General features: G+C 42.7%; 1 long non-coding RNA gene across 1 annotated transcript; it reads left to right on the top strand.

Moving 5' to 3' along the window:
- The first annotated feature begins 4,735 nt into the window (after window positions 1-4,735).
- LOC138285666 (uncharacterized) lies at window positions 4,736-14,265 on the top strand. Its single transcript, XR_011201633.1, has 2 exons — window positions 4,736-4,822; window positions 13,975-14,265. It is a non-coding gene; the product is annotated as an uncharacterized lncRNA (long non-coding RNA).
- The last annotated feature ends 5,144 nt before the right edge of the window (window positions 14,266-19,409 follow it).

The raw sequence follows: 19,409 nt of genomic DNA, 5'->3' as shown, positions 1-19,409 counted from the left end.
GCTATTTCCATGTTACAGCAGCAGTCAGGAAGACATGTGTGTCTCCATTATTGCTGTTACGTAATTTCATTGCGAAGATAAGGGTGTATTTGAGGTCCAAGGTCTGGAGATGGCATTTCACCTATAGGAAATTTCTTCTTGTTTTTGAACTGTGTTGGTGTAGTCCAGGTATTTGTTCACAGAGGCTCCCCCATCACAGGGGCCATGAGTGAGGTCCACTTACAGAATATGGTCACTGTCCCTCAAGCTGCCAGGCTACTATCCGTCAGGGAGGTGCCCCTGGCGCAGGCAACCTGCTGAGAACCCTGGGCATCCACTCAACAGTAAACATCATCAAAACCTTATCCACTAGCATCTCCAAAAGGACCCACTCTTCCAGAACAATTCCATGATTGGGCCTTCGGCGTTGTCCAGGACATCCACTGCCCGCTCATTGTTATGCCTTGAGCGTCACTCAGCATCTTCCACCTAAGCCTTTAGGTGCTCTATGGTTTTTTAAAGGGCCCAAATCATCTTGTCACTGTCCTTGACTATGGGTTCCAGTCGGATCAGTATGTTTTTGGTTTCCCTCATTCTGTCTACTAGTTTCATGTGGTTGGTCTGTAGGAGTCCTAGGTTGATGGCCACAGCATTGATTTAATGCTTCAATGCTTTTTAGTGTCCCTCATAGCTTCTAGGATTGTTGCAATGTATGTTTCCTTTCCTTCTTCTGTTTCCCAGTGTCCTTGGCTACAGAGCTCGTCTTTGCGCCAAGGAGCATCTGCAGCCTGTCTCATCTTTTGTATCTTCGGTTGCACCATCCCTTTATACGAATGACCAGGTCTCTGCCTACTTCACTCCACCATGCTCCACCATGCAGCATGTCTACCAAGCATCCAGTGCCCACAGTGGCAGGGCTGCCATACACAGGGCACCAGTTGTAACACACGGGAAAAACTTCCCCCAGTCCCCTCTAAGGGGTCAGCTACCATTCCCTTGCTGGCCCCACAAGAGGAGGGTGCCCTCCCCAGGCAGTCATCCTGCTGCCCCACGGAATGAGCATCCTTTGCCTAACTCCATCCTCTGCTGGTCAGTGGGCCCATTCCAGTGCTGAGCATTCTCTCCTTCTGATGTGAGTAGTACCACGGCTCACCCACAAGGGGTTGAGGGGGCAGTGGCCGTGCCTAGACCGATAGTCTAAGAGTAGCACTGTGCCGGTTCTCTCCTCTGTCGTCTGGTAAAGGTCCACATGTGTTGTTGTCTCAGTCCTCTTTGATGACCCCACCTAAGCCACTCCCTCCTGTGCACCATGGGGACATTGAGGCTGGTGGATTTCTCCACTTCTTTTGTTTAGGGGGTCAGTGTGAAGCCCCACAGGCCCTCTTAAGACCTCAGAGGGTTCACCTTGCTTCCCGGTCTGAGATCCTTCTGCTGCAGCTCACCAATGGTAGGTCCCGCCAGGTCTCCACCCTATCTGCACACTTGATCCTCATGGTGTGTGCGGCCCTTCTTCAGGCCACAATGGTGCCACAGCCAGAACTCAGCTTTGGGAGCAGAACGGCCCTTCACAGTGTGTGTCTTCAGTGGCCTGCCCCCACCACGCCAGCACTAGAGGCCCTCTGTGGGTCTGCACTTTCTGTCCTTGGGAGATGTGGGTTGTCCCCCCGGCGGGGCCTCAACTTCACTGCTATCAGTCATCCGTGTCAGGAAAAGGGCCACCTGATCCTTCTCAGTGTGCAGCCATGGAGGTTGCTATCTTGTCGAATTTCGGTCAGGATCTGCCTGCAGGCACCACCTGCAATCAAGTCACCCTCAAATTGCCCATAGGCTCCACTGCCTGACGCAGGATGCTTGAGGCTGTTTTCCCTGCCAGCTGAATTGCCTAAAGACATCAGGAGAAACTCCATCATGTGGCTGTTTGCTGGAGCTGAAAGGTCACACAGCCACCTTAGATGGCAGCACCTGGATTTCTCTATGGATGGTTTTACAGTATTATAGATATTCTTTCATCCTCAAATGAATCTTGAAGATCTAGTTTAACTATCCTTAGGTCACATTCCCTTTTATACCTGCTAGAAGCCGCTGGTCTATTGTTTGTTAAATCTTCCAATCCAATTAGAAATTGAATTAGCTGTGACACATAGGAAGCCTACATACAAACATAAGGCTGATTGGGTTACTCATTTGTCATAATTTTAACTTCAGGGCATATTACCTTAATTGGTATAGTTTTCTAATGGGGAAGATCTTATGTCATTGGGTGGCTTCACCTTTATCAATCATTTTTAGTGATGCGGAAAGCCAGGCGGCGTTACCATGTAGTGACTTTGGAGTCACCTTTGCTATACATGCTCTGGTCAAAGGTGTTAATGCTCTTCCGTATTTTTTGTTGAATAGCTTCAGGTCATTACTAATGGGCTTAATATTTTGCTTAAATAGTGACCTCAATGCTAACTTATGTTTATCTATTGAGCATGAACTGTTGAATTTGGCTTACCTAAAGGTTCATATTTTGCTTTTAGAGCATTAGTTGCCAAATAATTCTTACGAGCATACTCTTCTAAGGTTTTCAATAATGTTTGTAACCCTACTACAGTGTGGTCAATAAGTAGGAGGTCGTCTGTGTAACATAGAGCTTGGATTTCCTATATGTGGACCATTTCATCGAGCAGCATTTAGTGATGAAAGGAATTTGCTTGTAAAGATGTTAAATAAGTATGACCCTAATTTGAAACCTTTCCTTATTCCAGTGGGGCAATGGTTGTGTGACACTTTCATGCATACAGTTTCACTGTGGTATTTTACCATGCAGTTTTTACAATGCAGGACAATTTCTTCAGAATGCGAACCACCACAATGCATAATTATATGTATTTTAATTGTTAAACAAGTGGTTTCATGTTCTTGACGTTTTTATTACTTCAGGGGTATCAAATTAAACAAAAAGACCTGCAAGCGTCTTACTTTGAATAGGACTAGAACTATTGAAATGATGCCATTATGCGCAAAATTTCAGTGTTCACATACAAAGCAAACAACTAAAAAATGAATATCAAATATGACATGTACATTAAAAATTACTATACTACAAAAGACGTAGATAAACAGCAATATAGTTAGTGAGTTGTCACTCCTAAGGAGAGTCAAATACAACAAAAACAAGGAAAGGTGTGAACAGAATTTATGTATATTTGTACTAATTAATTTGAGGAACTCCGTGTGCTTTTTCGATCTTTTTAAGCAGTGAGAGCAAAGGAATTTTCTTCATTTTCATCACATCATATCCAAAGTAATGAAGATTGGTTGATGAAAAGACTTAAAAAAACCTAACCGTGCACAAAGAATTATAAAAACGTGCAGTTATGTTTTCACTTACTATTACGCAACAAATAGTTAACAAAAATGAAGAAAATTCTATGTACATTTTATTTTTTAATTTTGAACAGATATACATAAAAGGCACGGGAATATTAGAAATGTACTTTTCTTGGTCTAGAGAAGCACAAACTCAGGATACTGAACAAAACACAGTGGCTAGTGTTGACTTCAATATTAATGCATCACTACGCAAAAACCTTTTTTTTAGCAGCATAACGATAATGAAAGACTGGGAAAAAACATGACTTTCTAATTTGTGCCATGCAATTTGCATGCATTTCTGTGTTGGCAGTTCATAAATCACTGTGCTAGATTACAATTGTAACTTATGAACTGTACAGTAACAAAAGATTCTCTAACAAAAACAGTCACTCACTGTGCTATGTACATTAAAATAATTTTCTTTGCATGATACACACTCTTTGCAGCAGGCATATTAACAATCTGCGCTACCCTAGAGGAGTCAAAATTACCACTAGACAAAACTCCCATCTCTTTCCAGCAAGTACATTAATCACCAGAGTTATCTTGATGCTTTTATTTTTGCCGGAAAGCTGCTGGATGTACAAGATACTTTGCAGTGCTTTTAAAACTGCTGTACAAATGAAGTAATAAAATATAAAAACAAGCATGTGTTTCTGTAGAGGGGCAGCTGAGAAGTGCGAATTTTTCACAGACCCAGGGGTGTCTGCGGACCACAGGTTGGGAACTTCTGTCCAAGATGTTTAACATTTATAGAACACCTGTAGCTTCCTCTGCAACCCAGTATGGGAGAAGTGCATTATCACCAAATCACCAGTGTAGAGCCGACATCGGATCTCAACACTAGCCATCCTCAGAGAAAAGATTAGGCATTCAACAGTGTTGGTTGTAGAGGTCTGCTAAGAAAATGGCAAGCAAATTGGGAATCAGCACACAACCTTGTCTAATACATTTATTTACTGTGATTTTCCTTGACAAGGTGGCCTCCAGATTTATTTCGACCCTTGTCCAGTTGGACATATGTAGTTTTTTCAGAACTGACAAAAGGAGCTTTGAGATATTCTTCATACTTAATTTTTCCCACAATAGATCTCTACCCACCAGGTCAAGAAAACTGCCTAGAAATTGCCAAAATAGCAACATAAATTACCTCACTATTCAATCAAATTCCAGGTGATCAACCACAGACTACAACAGTGATCCAAAGTTTAATTAACTCCTGTTCTACTGGTATTAGCCTGCGATCTTCAATCCAATCGTTCAGAACAAGGAGAATTACCTTTGCATGCTCTTTTGCTCCCACATCAATTAAGCTAATAAACTTGTAGTTATTGGGGGGAGCTGGATTATCTTTATTGTGATTGGGTTTGGTTTAATCAGTGCTCCTTTCCAACTTTCAGGGACACATCAATTAATTGTGATGGCCAGACAGACTTGGCTCAGAACATTTGCCCTCCAATCAATATATGCCTTTAGAAGAAACGTGAGTATGTTATCAGGACCTGCTGCCCTCAATGGATTAAACAGAAAAGCAATGTTATCATTCTTTTAGATATTAGATTCAACACATTTTCATCATGTTCATTTTCAGAGTCAGCATTCTTTGTTGGCTCATTCCGATAAATTTCCCCTAAAGATTCAGATTAAGCCTCCTTATAACTACACGTATAACTGATGGAAGTTTCTCACCAATTTCATTTGTGACCTGCTTCCAACATTCCCTGATAGTCTGTGAAGAAATAGGAAGAAATCTGATTTCATCCCAACTATTCTCCTGATACTCAATTTTTTCTTTTTAACAAAGCTTTATGCAGCTAGTTGATTTTATAATATTCATAAAACTGTGGGTCAGTTGATCTATTAACTCCTTTTATTAATGTTCTTAATGCAACTTCTGTTGACTAGCAGGTAGTGGTTTCATATTCTTTACATATTTTCCTCTGGTCCACTTTCAGGCTATTTACGACTTACTTAATGATCTTTCATACTAGTTAACTGAAATGCTTTGCAATACTCCTAAAGTATTAATCATATAATTATTATGGCATTGTGCTAGTGGTGCACAATCAATTGAGTATCTTTACTATAAAGAAAGGTATGCATTGGATGGTATACCTGTAGAAACCTGCCCATTAGGCATACCTTACCATAAGATGACAAAATGTACATTAAGGCCCTCATTCTGACCTTGGCGGTCTTTTCGCAAGACCGCCGAGTTACCGCCGCGGTAAAGACCGCCGACCGCGGCGGTATGCCGCTGTGCGTATTCCGACCGCTGGGAGCGTTCCGCCGGAATACCGCCAGCAGCCACACTGGCGGTCGGCGGGAAAGTGGAGACTGGTCAACCTCCACCGCCACGCCAGCAGAACACCGCCCCCAGAATTACGACCCACATTTCTGTGTGGCGGTCTTCTGTTGGCGGTCTTCTGTTGGCGGTCTCGTCCCTATGGCTCCCGTCGCCTCCCGGAGGACCAACGCACAAGGTAAGTTGATCGTCCGTGAGGGGAGGGGGTGGGGGGGTGTTGTGTGATGTGTGCGTGCATGGGGGTGTGCGTGTGAGTGTGTAGAGGGGGTGTGTGAGTGCGTGCATGCGGGCGGGGAGTGCTGCTGTGCCTATGGGCGATGTGTGTAGTTCGGCGGGTGCGCATGTCGGCATGTATGTGTGCGGGTATGTGTCCCCGTTGTGTATGTGTGTGTAGGGGGTGTGTATATGTGCATGTTGGGGGTGTGTGCATGTCGGGGTGCGTGTATGTGCATGTCGGGGTGGGGGTGGGGAGGGGGTTCGTACCACCTCTGGGGGGTGGCAGGGGGGTGGAGGGGGTGGGGGGAGGACTCGGGGGGGCAGTGGGGGGTGGGGGAGACCCCTATCAGTGCCAGGGAAGGAATTCCCTGGCCCCGATAGTGCCTACCGCCATGGTTCGCATGGCGGTTCCCGAACGCCAGAAACCGCGGCGGTAAGCAGGGTCATGATACCGTTGGCGGTCTTGGGTCGACCGCCGGACCGGAGTGCGCAGACTCCAGCCCGTCGGTCATGACCGCCGTGGCTGTCGGAGTGGGGAAGTGGCGGTCGGTCGCGGCGGTGACCGCCGCGGTCAGAATGCCATTTTTAATACCGCCGGTCTGTTCGCGGTCCGACCGCCGCCTCTCCGCCGACCGCCAAGGTCAGAATGAGGGCCTAAGTCTTGTGATAGCCTTCAGATTGGAGCTTTTGGAAAAACAGCTGCTGGAATTGTATTTGCCTGTAACAATTCTTCCTGTCTTAAGTCCTCCGTTGTTGGGATAAGGCAGAGATTGAAATTTTCCAGAACAAGGATTATACCACTTGAAAACCCATTTGATACATTACATAGATCCTCTTCTGATTTCCCCAGCTGGCTCTACTTATATGCTTTACCAGATTCATGTACTCATATGTTTATTAAAATAAGGGGCATATTTAAGAGCCTCTAGTGCTACCAGAGCATCTCTTTTAGTAACGCTCTGGTGGTGCTATGCACTGCACAGTATTTACAAGGTGCCGTTAAGCAACTATTTGTGGCTTAACACCACCTTGTAAATACGGCCCCTTCACACGCATCACTGTGCATGGAAGGGGCGTGCAATGGGTGTTGCTGTGGGTGTGCCATAGCAAAACTCATTGCATTTTTAAGCTGCCCCAGATTTATGAGTTTTTGTAAACCTGAGGCAGCGCCAGATTCTAACACCACCCTAGAGGTGGCATTAGCAGAGCGCAACAAGGAGAAATGCTTTCATTTCTTCTTGTTTTTTGCTCTTTCTATGTGTGCTGCATTCACATCTCCTTAAAGCATTGTGCCAATTTGCTGCAATGCTTTTTCTATAAAACCTGTTTTTAATACTTCAAACGATGCATACTCCATGAAAAGAAAGCAAGGCCTTTTGAAGTTCTGTCCTATGTTACTTCACTTAGCTCAGAAAGGTTCTACAAAACTTGTGGCAGCTGATGACTTTTTAAACTTGTAGGGCGTAAAAGTTCTTCCCAAGGCAGCCACACAGTCCCAATATCTGAACTGCACAATGTAAAAGCAGTTATAGCCCACTAGACCAAAATGTGTGATCCTAGGCAAACATTTAACACCAAGCCTCCCTTTTCTTCCTTATCACACGAGTGCACATTCAGGAGTACATGCTCTGTAGAAAGAAATTATGTTTGATTTCATCGAAAATAACATTAATAAATGTTAAGGTTGCTCCATGTATTATAGGAAACAAGACCACATATACAACAGGGACATATTAAGGATTTTTGGGGCCCTGGAGCAAACGTGTTTTGGGGGCCCCTCCTTGGAACACTTTTGAATTTATGATCCAGTTTCAATTTTTTCATGTCCTTTTGTGCCAGGTCACTGACACTGCACATGCACACGTGTAAATTCTAAATATGTTTACATTTAATGTTCTTGGATAGTGTCCTGATTTTTCAATATTGTAAACAACAGCAGGTCACTGCATATAATCTCTGTGACACCCCCCCATTTCTTATATGTGAGGTCCTGTTTTGATCTAAAATAAACAGTTTTTCAACGGATGTTGCATGAAACATAAAGCCTACATTTCTTGGCAAAATGTCTACAATAGACTTTCTCACATCACCCATTAAACATAAATGAAAGGAAAATGATATTTCAAACACTCTAAGAATGATTCAAGGTCATCAGGGTAAGACTCTGCAGAAGTGAGCTGGCTCTATGAGGGGCCCCCTGAAAGGCTGGGGCCCTGGACCAAAGCCCACTTTGCCCATTCCTTAAAACACCTCCGATATACAGTGTACATGGCAACTGAATAATAGCACTGTCAAAAGGGTGGGAACACAGGAATGTTTCTAAATTCACACTTTAAAAAGCATAATTAAAAGACAGAGCAAGCACACATACTCTCTCAGACACACACTTACACAGTCACACATTTCTACTCTGAGCCAGTCAGTCACTCTTTATTGAGTTGTATGGCAGCTAACTCTGGGGGTGAAATTGCTGTGTTAATCATTGTGAGTCACAGAGTAGTGCCAGCCCTTGCACACACAGGCAATTACAGATGTACGCAGTGAACCCCAGCACAGCATGGCTCAGATCACCACCAGAGGCAAAGCCAATGTCTTCATCGAGTTGCTGCATACACTATACATGTGAAGATCAAGAGGCTCCCACCGCAGCTTGCTCTCAGAGAAATATGCTAAACGGAATCCCGTGGTTTGTACGCTATAAGGTAAAGAGTCACATTTGCAAGTCTCTCACTCCTCTCATCGGTTTTTCAGAAAACAAAGAAAAAAAGACTCGTACACAGCATGAAGGGATGATCATTTATTCTCTTCTGCTGGGCTTCTTCGTTAGTCACTATAATGCTGTAAGATCATTCTGACCATAGGAGGAACCCTTCATGAGTAGATTTCAAGACTTCCAATGTTGTGGAGATTGCTTTATGCTGAACAACCAATGCCGACATAGACCTTATGATATTTATTATATTAAGTCGCATGAGAGCTGTGGCGGAATTGGATGGACAAGGCAACACAGCACCACAGTGAAGATACAGAGGGCTGCGTTCCTTGGCCTAGCCCGTGTCCTCAAGACAGAATGGATTTATAGTGAGAAGCCTTAAGTACGCATGTCAGGCTGGCTGAGTCCACAGACCGGCCCGTCTGTCATGTGCAGTTTAACAATACAGCTCTTCTGCTCTGCATGCAACAGGCACACCCTCTCCAAACCCTCCCTCTCTATTGGCATGTTACATCATGTCATTCCCTTCCAATGGGGCCAGTGAAACAATGAACTGTTTGATCAAAGTAAGAGGCATGGAACAAACAAAACCACACCAAAAATAACAGAACAGAAAATAAAATGAAGAATTCAAGCCGCTTTATTTTCCAGGAGTATTGGTAGCCCAAACTAGGGGGCCAGTGCTCCTCCACCCCTATAAAGGAGCCTCTGATGCACAAAACGCCTTTAAATGCAGAAAGTGATTAACTGATTCTGGGAAAAGTCATACTTTGTATTGGTTAACTTCTACAATGCTGTTTGGGGTCTCTGGCTGCCAAATAAGGGTCCTTTTTCTGTTTTACAGAAATTGAAAGTTAGATTGGTGGGTTTCGGGCTGGATTTTTGTGCGGTGGTGTCAGCAGATTTTAATGCTAAACGAGGGAGCTACAGCACCACGATGAACCCTTTTGAGCAGGACCATGAGATACACTCAGATGAGGAATTACACGATGTGAGGGGAGGGGCCCTGATCAAGGGCTTAAGGAGTCTGGGTCTTTTGAATATCTGTGACCTAGAAGCGGTGGGTACATCTCAGGCCCCTACTTTTGTAGGGAGGGGGGCTGGAACTACAATAAACTATATTTTTGTGTCCCCTTCTATACGGAATATGGTTAAGGATGGTGAAGTATTAGTGCAGCATTTTAGTTACCATAATCCCTTTAGGATTTCCTTTAACGTTCCTGAGATAATGCGGAAACCAGTGTGGGGTGGTCCCGTCCTGATGAGACTAAAAGATCAGGGTAGACGACTTGGCTGGAAACAGGCAAATATTCAGCAAGTAACAGAGAAGGTGGTGGGGGAAAACTTAAATCTGATTTTAGGCACTCTCCTAGCAGACTCCTCCAGCCCTGGGGAAGTCATGGATGCCATATTTAAAGTTAATGACGCTATTAAAGAAGAGATGACTGCAGCTGTCCAGCCTTTGTGCAAACAACAGGGTGGTTGGTTTAGTAAGTCCTGCTATGCTGCTAAGAAATCTCTGAGGAAAGCATTAAAGGAACAACAAGAGCTATACCACTTGTAAGAGAGCTGGGGGAACACTATAAATCTGTCTTAAGGGCCAGGAAACACAGATTAAGGAGTGGGCCTGGGAGTATTTGGAACGAGCATCCTTACATAAGAATCCAGGCCTGTTCTAGAAGGTGGTCAACAAGGCCTCTTTCATAACAGCTACCACTGAGGGGTTGGGTTGTAATATGCCCCTGAGATTTGGGTGGCTCATTTTTGTGGGATTTTTTTCAGGGGGCCTTATGGGAGACCAAAAGGGTAATAAGCAAGGACATTCTCCTGACCTAGACATTGGATTTAACTTTGAGGAGGTACAGGAGGTGTTGCAATGAAGCACCAGCCATAAAGCCCTGGGCCCTGATATGATCCCTATGGATATATACAAACATTGTCCACAGCTCTGGGCTCCTATCCTGTTAAATGTCCTCAATGCAGCAGTTAGTGTAGGAATCCCGGCTACCTGGAGGTCCGCTTGTATAGCACCTGTCTATAAAAAGGGTAATCGTAACGACCCGAAGTCGTACCGTCTGATCTCACTACTTGATTCTTCAGCAAAAATTCTGGTTCTAATTATTGTAAACCGTATTGAGGACTGGATGTCGGAAAATAAAATTTTGAGTAGGGTTCAGTATGGTTTTAGGGAAGGGTTGGGCACATTAGAGCAGTGTTTAAACCTGCTTATGCTGATTGGTAGATATACACAAGCTAAGAGGGGTACCATGTACCTCGCTTTTATGGATTTAAGTTGTGCCTTTGATAAAGTTAGTCGTACTAAGCTCTGGGACAGGTTAACCCGGTTGGGCATGGATGCCCACATTGTGGAGCTGCTTTGTCATCTCCACTCAGGAATCAATGCAAATGTGAGGGTTGGGCAGCAGGGGGAACATTCTTGAACTGAACAGGGGCGTGCAACAGGGCTGTGTTTTGGCCCCTATAATTGTTCTGTTATATACCAATGGGATGTATGATTTTTTAGCTGAAAGATGTAAGGATGCTCCTAATATCAATGGAAAAAGAATCCCCATACCGATTTACGCGGACGATGCTGTTCTTATGGCCCGACTATGAATGGATTACGTGAGGTAGTTAGAGATTATGAAATATTTATGTCAGCCCTAGATTTAGAGGTTAAATGCAGCAAATCACACTTCATGGTTTTTGGTAAGCCACTGAGTAGGGTGGGTGCGCTGAAAATAAAGGAGCAGGTAATTGATAAAGTACAAGATTTCCCTTATTTAGGGGTAGATTTTGATGATAAGAGCTCCTGGAAACTTTGTATCTCTAAGAGAGGGAGGCTTTTTACCTCTACCGTAGGTGCTACATTTGAGTTTGCGGCCAGGGTGGGCTATAAACTTATTAAACCCTTGCTTGAGGTCTATAGGCGTAAATGCCTGCCAGTTCTGCTGTGTGGGGCCCCACTTTGGGGCTATACAAATAATAGGGCCCCTGTGACTGAGGAAAATTGGTTTTGCACAAGATTACTAGGGGTGGGCCAATATATTCCTGGGTTTTGCTTGCATGCTGAGCTGGATTTTGAGTTTATATAAGATACCATTAAAATAGCCTCCCTTCTATTGTGGATTTCAATTTGGACTAATAAGTTTGCGTCCCTTAACAGGAAAATCCTGCAGGACTGTCTGTTATGTGATCACGCTAAGGAAATTGCCTGGCTGGCATATGTAAGAAAGGCAGCCAGTGTACTGGGTCGTGCAGACATCTTTGATGCTTCAGAGGGACTAACCAGGGCGGACAAACAGTGGGTGAAGGAGAACTTCCTAAAAATTCTTGGGGCTGAGAGGGAGGAGGTAGAGCTAAGGAAAAAATAAGTGAGGGATTTTATTATGATAAAGATGGGGATGGGCCCATAGGCCTACCTCCTGGGGGTTAAAAATGTGTGGGAAAGGACTCTTATTACGCAATTTAGTCTGGAAGCAATTAGAAGTAATTTGTGTTTTCCGTTAGGGCAGGTTGACCAAAATTCCATAAAATTGTGCTCGTGTGATGGTTAATCCCCACAGACCTTAATTGATTTAACTATGTTTTGTGAGTTGTATGCACCTTTTAGGAAACGCTATCTAGTCCCTATCCTGAGGGACAGGGGTTTTGTGCAATATCGCCGAGCCTTTTAGTGGCTGTGTATGACTTCTGATGCGTTGGTGTGGCAAGGGATAGACTCCTTTTTAAAGGGAGCTATAACTTGTCAGAATAGTGTACATCCTTAAATCTCATTTAGTGCTTATATAAATGTAATTTTTTTATTGTTGTATCAAATGAGTATTGTAATTTTGAATGTAATTGCCTTTTTAACTGTTCTTATGCCTTGTTAATTTATATGTTCTTATGGTTGAAAATGTTTTAACCGAATAAAGTGACTTGATGATGATGAGTCATACTTTTCCTTTCTGTTGGTTGATACTACTAGTCTTTAAATTACGTTTGTCCACATTGACTATTTATCTAGCCTTACACCCTAATTCTTTTTATTTCACATGTAGACCAACTTGGTGAAAACTCAACTCTGCATGATATTATAGAAATACTTTTGTTGGTGAATTAATAACCTCTATATCTGCTAAGGATCAATTCAAACTCCTTGTTTCGTAAGGTCTTTTTGTACCCCGAAAAATGTATTCCCTAACCAAATGCAAATAAAGGGTTATTTTGGTGACCTCCTTTCCCTTTACATTACTTACAATTCCTTATTTTTAAAAAAAAAAATGTGAGTGTAATTAATATTTTCTAAACACTAATTCTTACTTACAAATCCATCCTACATACATATCTGTTTTGGATATTGCTTAAACACAGGCAAAATGACTAAACATCTGTAGAAGGCAGGAGAGAATCAATGACATTCGTTTTTGCACCTTTTTCCTGATCAATTTTTGCCAGCATACAAATGGGGACTGGCTTCTTCCATTTTACATTCTGAGTTTGTAAACTTGTAGCTCCTTTTGTATTTCCTCCTCACATTTTCTTTGACTGAGTACAACGTTTCACAACCCGCATCTTTCCTTTTTAATTGCTTTGTTGAATTTTTGGGACCACTTTCTTAAGGGGAATCAGTATATACTGCTTCGATCTGGTCCATATGTAAGCTATTTTTTCCCTCGATTTATTCTTCAAGGTTCTTTACTGATTTAGAGATTTTACCCTTCCTTTGTAAAGCTGACGGTGCTGTAGGAATTTTCAGTTACAGAGTCTTAGCTAAACAGTATTCTACCAGAATCATTGGTTTGCATTTCTTCTTTTCATTGCCGTGTTCATATTTTGTATTTTTTATGCTTTTCTAAGATTCCTCCGTTTCACTTCCTTAGTAGGGAGAATATATACGTGGTAGTGCATATTAAAAGGGAAAAAACACAAAATTCCCTTTCTTTTTAATTGGGATCTGACTTTTAAATTCAACAATATAGTGAAAGTTCCCAATGCAACTTTTTCCTGCTTACTGTCCAAAACTGGGTAAACCAAACACAATTAATGTGACATATATATGTGAAACAAGAAAAACGGAAGACAAATGGAAATACAACATACTTTTTAAACCTTTTAGCAAATGCTAACTATAATAAGTGTGTAAAACTATTTAAAGATAGTGAACAATAATAGAAAAGGTGCATTAGTTTATTCTATTTTTAAAATACACTATCTTTATTCATTTAAATACTGTATACTGTCTTAACAGTATTTACCAATATGAGTTTTTTACACAGCTACAACAAATGCAAGAAAAATAAAAAATGAGAAATGTAATTGAAAAAGTTTCAGAAACTATAGAATTTGCTCTTTTTTACATTAATGTACTTTTAAAATATACATTGAATTCTAATTAGTTCTCTCTTTTATTTTACAGGTCTCAAGAACAATGAAATGAAATTTAAATGAAAAAAAAGTAGTCTTTCTTGCACAAATTTAAAGGAAAAATAAAAACTAAGAACTAAGTACAATAAAAATCACTTCAGTTTTTCTATTTCTAACAGGCCTGAAGGACATCTTTAAAAAGTACTATACAACAAACACAATTATGTATTAAAATGCCACAGGAAGAAAGATTGTATTTTTTTTTTTAAAACCTAACCACGTAATTAATGTTTCCTACGGTAAGGGTGTGTGCACATTCCCTATAAAAGTGATTTTGAACTTCTGTATTGTTTGCATTAATTCGTAACACACTACATTGCCAATATATTAAATGTGCAAAATATTAAAACAATGTAAATAATGCTATCACCATCAAAATCTCCTTTACCTTTCTGTTAAATTACATTTACAAATACACACTTATTTGCAATAGCTACTCACTACCTACTTGTATTTATGTAGAACTGAAATTCAGCCCCCTTTTTGATTAACATTTATTAAAAATTGCATTATTTCTATATGTGGATAAACCCCTTAACCCCTCCTTTTTCAATTATATTTAATATTACAAATAACAGTATGTTTATGTGAAGGGTAAACCCTCCCACTCCATCTTATTCCCTGTTTTTACCTAGATGACATTTTACAAAGGAAAACATTTTTAGAGCGGGTAAACCCTCCCAACTTCCCACCTATTTTTAACATTTAAAATTAATAATACAAATATTATTTCCGTATGAAGGATGGAACCTAAATCCGATTTCTTTTTTAAAAATAAAATGTAATGCTACAATTACCAATATTTATGTATATATTAGGGTGAAACATTCCAGCCACCCTTTTTATAATAAAATATAATATTAAAATTATGATTTTTTTTACATATTCGGAATTAACCACCTTTAACGTTTTTTCACTTTTTTATATTTCTTTACCTGCATCTTCCTGTCCTGCATTGTAATCTCACACATAGTTGTAGTGTCCTACATTATCATGTCCTTAGTGATGACTGTAATTCTGTGGTAAAGCTTGGGTGGTTCTTGTGGTTCCTGCGAGTCATTGTAATGGATTTGTTGTACTGGACTGGATCCTGGGCAACATATGTTATCTACATTATTGCTGGATGCTATCCGTTAGATATCTGCCAAGATGTTGGTATATAATTCAGACAGAAGGCATACTAGGTTTTTTGTTGCACCCATACTGAGATGTGTGACTATAATTTAGGCCTAAATACATGATTAAGTGTCATGGTAACCCTTGTAAAGACTGTGAGCCTGGTTACGAGTTTGGCAGTCTGTGCACTGCCATGGCAGCGGTGGCGGTCCTACCACCCCTGGCTAGGCGATCGGACCACTGTATTACAATGCTGGTGGGTCTATATAGGAAAGACGCTGCGGTCCCGCTGGCACCGCCAGGCAGCACAGACCACCGCAGAGGCGAGGCAGGACACAGAGGCCAGCGGAGCCAGTGTGTCCACTGGACACATTATGATGTTGCCTTCCGTAAACATGACGTGGCAGTCCAACCACCACTTCCCAGGTGGCGGAAGCAGAGAGCATAAAGGAAGCAACTCACCTACCAGCAGCCTTACATGTCCCGTGCCGCCATGGAGCTTATTGCACACATTCGGCTGCTGCTCATTGAGGGAGCCCAAAATCTAGCCACCGTGGGTGCAACCGACGGTATGAGCACACACCTACCTGCATCACGAAGCTCAACAACAAATCATCACGCCGTTGTGCACATGATATAGGGCTCACTCTATGGGCACCAAGTACACATATCATTGTTTCCCAGGTCGGAGTCATTTACAACAAATGACACACACAGCAATCAACCCCCTGCTTTGGGCAGGTCACTGACACTGCACCACCACACTACAGAATAACACACCTCTGCACATCGCAGGGACAGTGAAGTGTACAGGACATTGTGTCACACAACAGCACACCACAGCAACATCACATCTACCAGTTCAAGTGACACCCTCACATTCCTTGGACTATTGTCAGATTGAAGAAACATATGAATGATATGACATGGAACTCAAATACCCCTTCCATGAAACATCTCTGGAATTGACCCACACTTCACCAACATTGCAACACAATGAAAGGTCAATGGGATGCACAAATGCTTGAGAGACAAATATCCAAAGCTCCCAAAGCAAACAATACCTACACAATAAGGGTTGGGGGCATCAGGAGCACTCATGGAAGGATACTGAACTGGGACACAGTTCACTTTGCACATGCCCCTAAAACAACATTAACACAGGAACCGGCCCTTCATGTATCTCAGGGACAAACAATAGTAGAGCCAAGTGACATGCCTATCTGCATAATGTGTCAGTGCAAGTCAAGAAAGCACATACAACAGCAACAGCATGGCCATACATGTAGATGAAGTAGCTGTGAGTTACACACATCAAAATAGACAGAGCCCAGTCAAATGCAATGGAAGGCAGCACAAATGAACACCCTTCATGTGTGGACAAACAAAACTCAAACTTCCACACATGATATAAATACAATCCATGTAAGGGGGCCAAATATAGCACCATACATGCGGACCTTGGCCAACACAAGATGAAATACTTACCATAGCAAACATAACACAATGCAATGACACTCCAAATTGCATTAACAAACAAAAATCCATAGAGAACATCTACCTTGTCCTGGGTGACACTAGCAGTGCCCACAAAGTCAGATTTTGCCAACAACATCAAATGGATCAGCAATCATGGTGAAACACGCCCAACTGTAGGCATACAACACACATAACACAGGAACAACATGAAGGTAGAAAAACAATTTCAGGACAAATTTGTACCCAAAAAACCAACAACTTTGGTTTATTAGATCCAGATGTGTAAGAGCAAAGGCCATTGGCCAGTCCATATATGTCTATGCATATTGCTGTCCCCAAACTTGACTTCAATCACTGCCAGTGAACCTCCACAGGAAGGGGCATCAGGTGGGCAGGCAGGTAACTCAGGAATCATCCTTGGGTAGGGTCGGATTTGGGATGTTTAGATTTGGGTTTGGGTTTGGGTTTGGGAGGAGGATCTTTTTATTTGGAGGGGTGGGGTTCTTCCTGGGGGTGAGGAGTATGGGTACTTGCAGGGAAGGTAGGCGTGACAGGAGAAAACTTGGGCGTGGAAGGCATGTGTTGGGATGTGAGTGGGGCCTTTTGGGTTTTGAAGGGGGTTTGTAGGTAACAGGGGAAAGGACAAGGTCGAAAAGAAAACTCTTTTTGGAAAAATTGGTAGAGTCATCATAATGGGTTGGGGATTTGGAGGTTGAGGGAGTGGTTGTCTTGTGTGTGGGTTTAGATGCTTTGGGTGTGTGAGGTATGCTTCTCTTTCAGTGGTGTCTGCTGGGTGTGTGAGTGTGGGCATTTGCAGTTCTTGGGGGCTGGGAGGTAGAGGTTCTGGCTGTTGTGGGGTTGGTGGATGTGAGTGTGTGTTTATTGTGGTGGTGTCTGTTGGTATGCTGGATGTGTAGATGGTTATGTGTATGTTGGGGTGGTGTCTGCAGGTATGGTGGATGTGGATATAACTGTGTGTGTTGGGATGGTGTCTGCGGGTATGATGGATTTGGTGTGTGGGTCAGTGGGGGTGATGGGGTATGTGTGGACATGGTGGCTGATGTGGTGGCTGTGGGTGAATGTTAAGTGCCTGCATGCCAGTGTGTCCTTTGGTGTTTGGACCGATGTGTGCTGCTTGTGTGCATGTAGATGGGTGTAAGCAGATGTGTGTGTGTGCTTGGAACAGGGTGGGGAATAGGGAATTTGGATTGGATGAGGGAGGTGGAGGGGGTGGAATGTGGGAGGGTGGAATGCTGCCATCAGTGAGGAGTCCAGAGCCTGAAAAGATCTCGGTAGGGCAGACATGACACTATGAATGCCTGTCAGACTCTGGTGTTGGTGCGGTTTCAATCCCATGTTATCGGAGGATAAACTATGTACTTGTTCCATTCTGTCTAAACACAAAGGGTTCTCCTCCCGCCCCCTTTGTGGCAAGTTTTACTGGCCAGGGGGAAGAACTAGGTGGTGGCTGACTTGCATTCACCCTTCACACATCTGGGACTAAATATCCCAGCAACCCTCAAGGTTAGCAATTTTTAGGGTGTGGCTCTGCTATATAAACCAGCCACACCAAATCTCCAGTGCACACTATTCTGGAGCCTTCATCAAGCTGACTCCGTTTCCAGATTCTATGTCAGGACTGGAGGCTCCGATTATGCTTTCTCTTTCTTAACTGACATAAACAGCAGCCAATGAAATACAAGTAACAGAAAAAACTACAATACCCAGGACACCAAATATCCTGTCACATGGTCCAATCACCATCCATGTCCTTGCTATAAGTCCTTTGACCTATGAAGTCACTTCCTCAGCAGATAAGTACATGATTCTTTTCTCTCCCGTATTGAATTGTATTTAATTGTATTTACGAATGTTTTATGAATGTATAACTGTGTAAAAAAGTGTCGCGATTCAGCACGCTTTCTTTAATTAGTGTAAGCGCCCTCCCGCTTAATAGTTTTGGCATTTTCGCCGAATTTCAGCCCGTTTTTGGTGGAGTGGGAGTTGGAGCTCGACTGCCCTCAGGCAGTCTTTTTTCTATTTTTAACGTGCTTGCACGCGCGCACACATTTTCGAGACGATCTCTTTCCAAATTGGAAATCGATCGGCTCGTGTATGCTGCGTGTGTGTCAGTGACCTCCCTTTACTAAATATTGCACCCTGACACCCAGTAGTTAAAAACTATCTGGGTTGTAAAATAAAGAATAGGCTTCTGCCTAGAGTGCTCTTCAGGTCGCTCCCTCCACACTTTAATTAAGGGCTCCTTTTCTTGGGGGTTTTGCGCTCCCCCAATTAAACTCTTGAGTTTTAATAGTTTTTCCTCCTCATTGTCTGACTATGCTTGAACCATGGCTCAATGGGATGAGCAAGAAACCGAATAATGTACTGAGGATTTGAGTAATCAACTTGGGGTTGTTCTGGTGGAAGCCCTTGATACCAGGGCCCAACAATCAGTTAATGATGCTCTCTTGAAAGCTCTGGGCCCTTTTTCTGGGCAAAGATTTGATCTCGCCCGATCCCAGGGCTGGTCGCAAGGACAACAAGAACCCAAAAAGGTTAAAGATAAACCTAAGAATCTGGAGCCAGGAGCAGAGGTCAATGCTATTCATGCTGACACTTTCGAGAAACTGCGGAAAAAAGGCAGTGGTGAACACAGTTACAGTTCGAAAAAAGGAACTCCCCTTTCTTCCTCTTCCTCTGATAAGTCTTCTTCCTCGGATGACTCAGATGAGTCTGACGATCCAGTACCGAGCAAGAAAAGTAATAAAACACCCCTCCCCCTTCAGGTCCTAGACTTTGATCCTACTCAAATTATTCATCCCAGATCCTCCA

This window comes from Pleurodeles waltl, chromosome 1_1 (genome assembly GCF_031143425.1).
Source record: "Pleurodeles waltl isolate 20211129_DDA chromosome 1_1, aPleWal1.hap1.20221129, whole genome shotgun sequence".
In the NCBI taxonomy this organism is placed as follows: domain Eukaryota; kingdom Metazoa; phylum Chordata; class Amphibia; order Caudata; family Salamandridae; genus Pleurodeles; species Pleurodeles waltl.
This window is presented reverse-complemented; position numbering and strand designations above follow the sequence as displayed.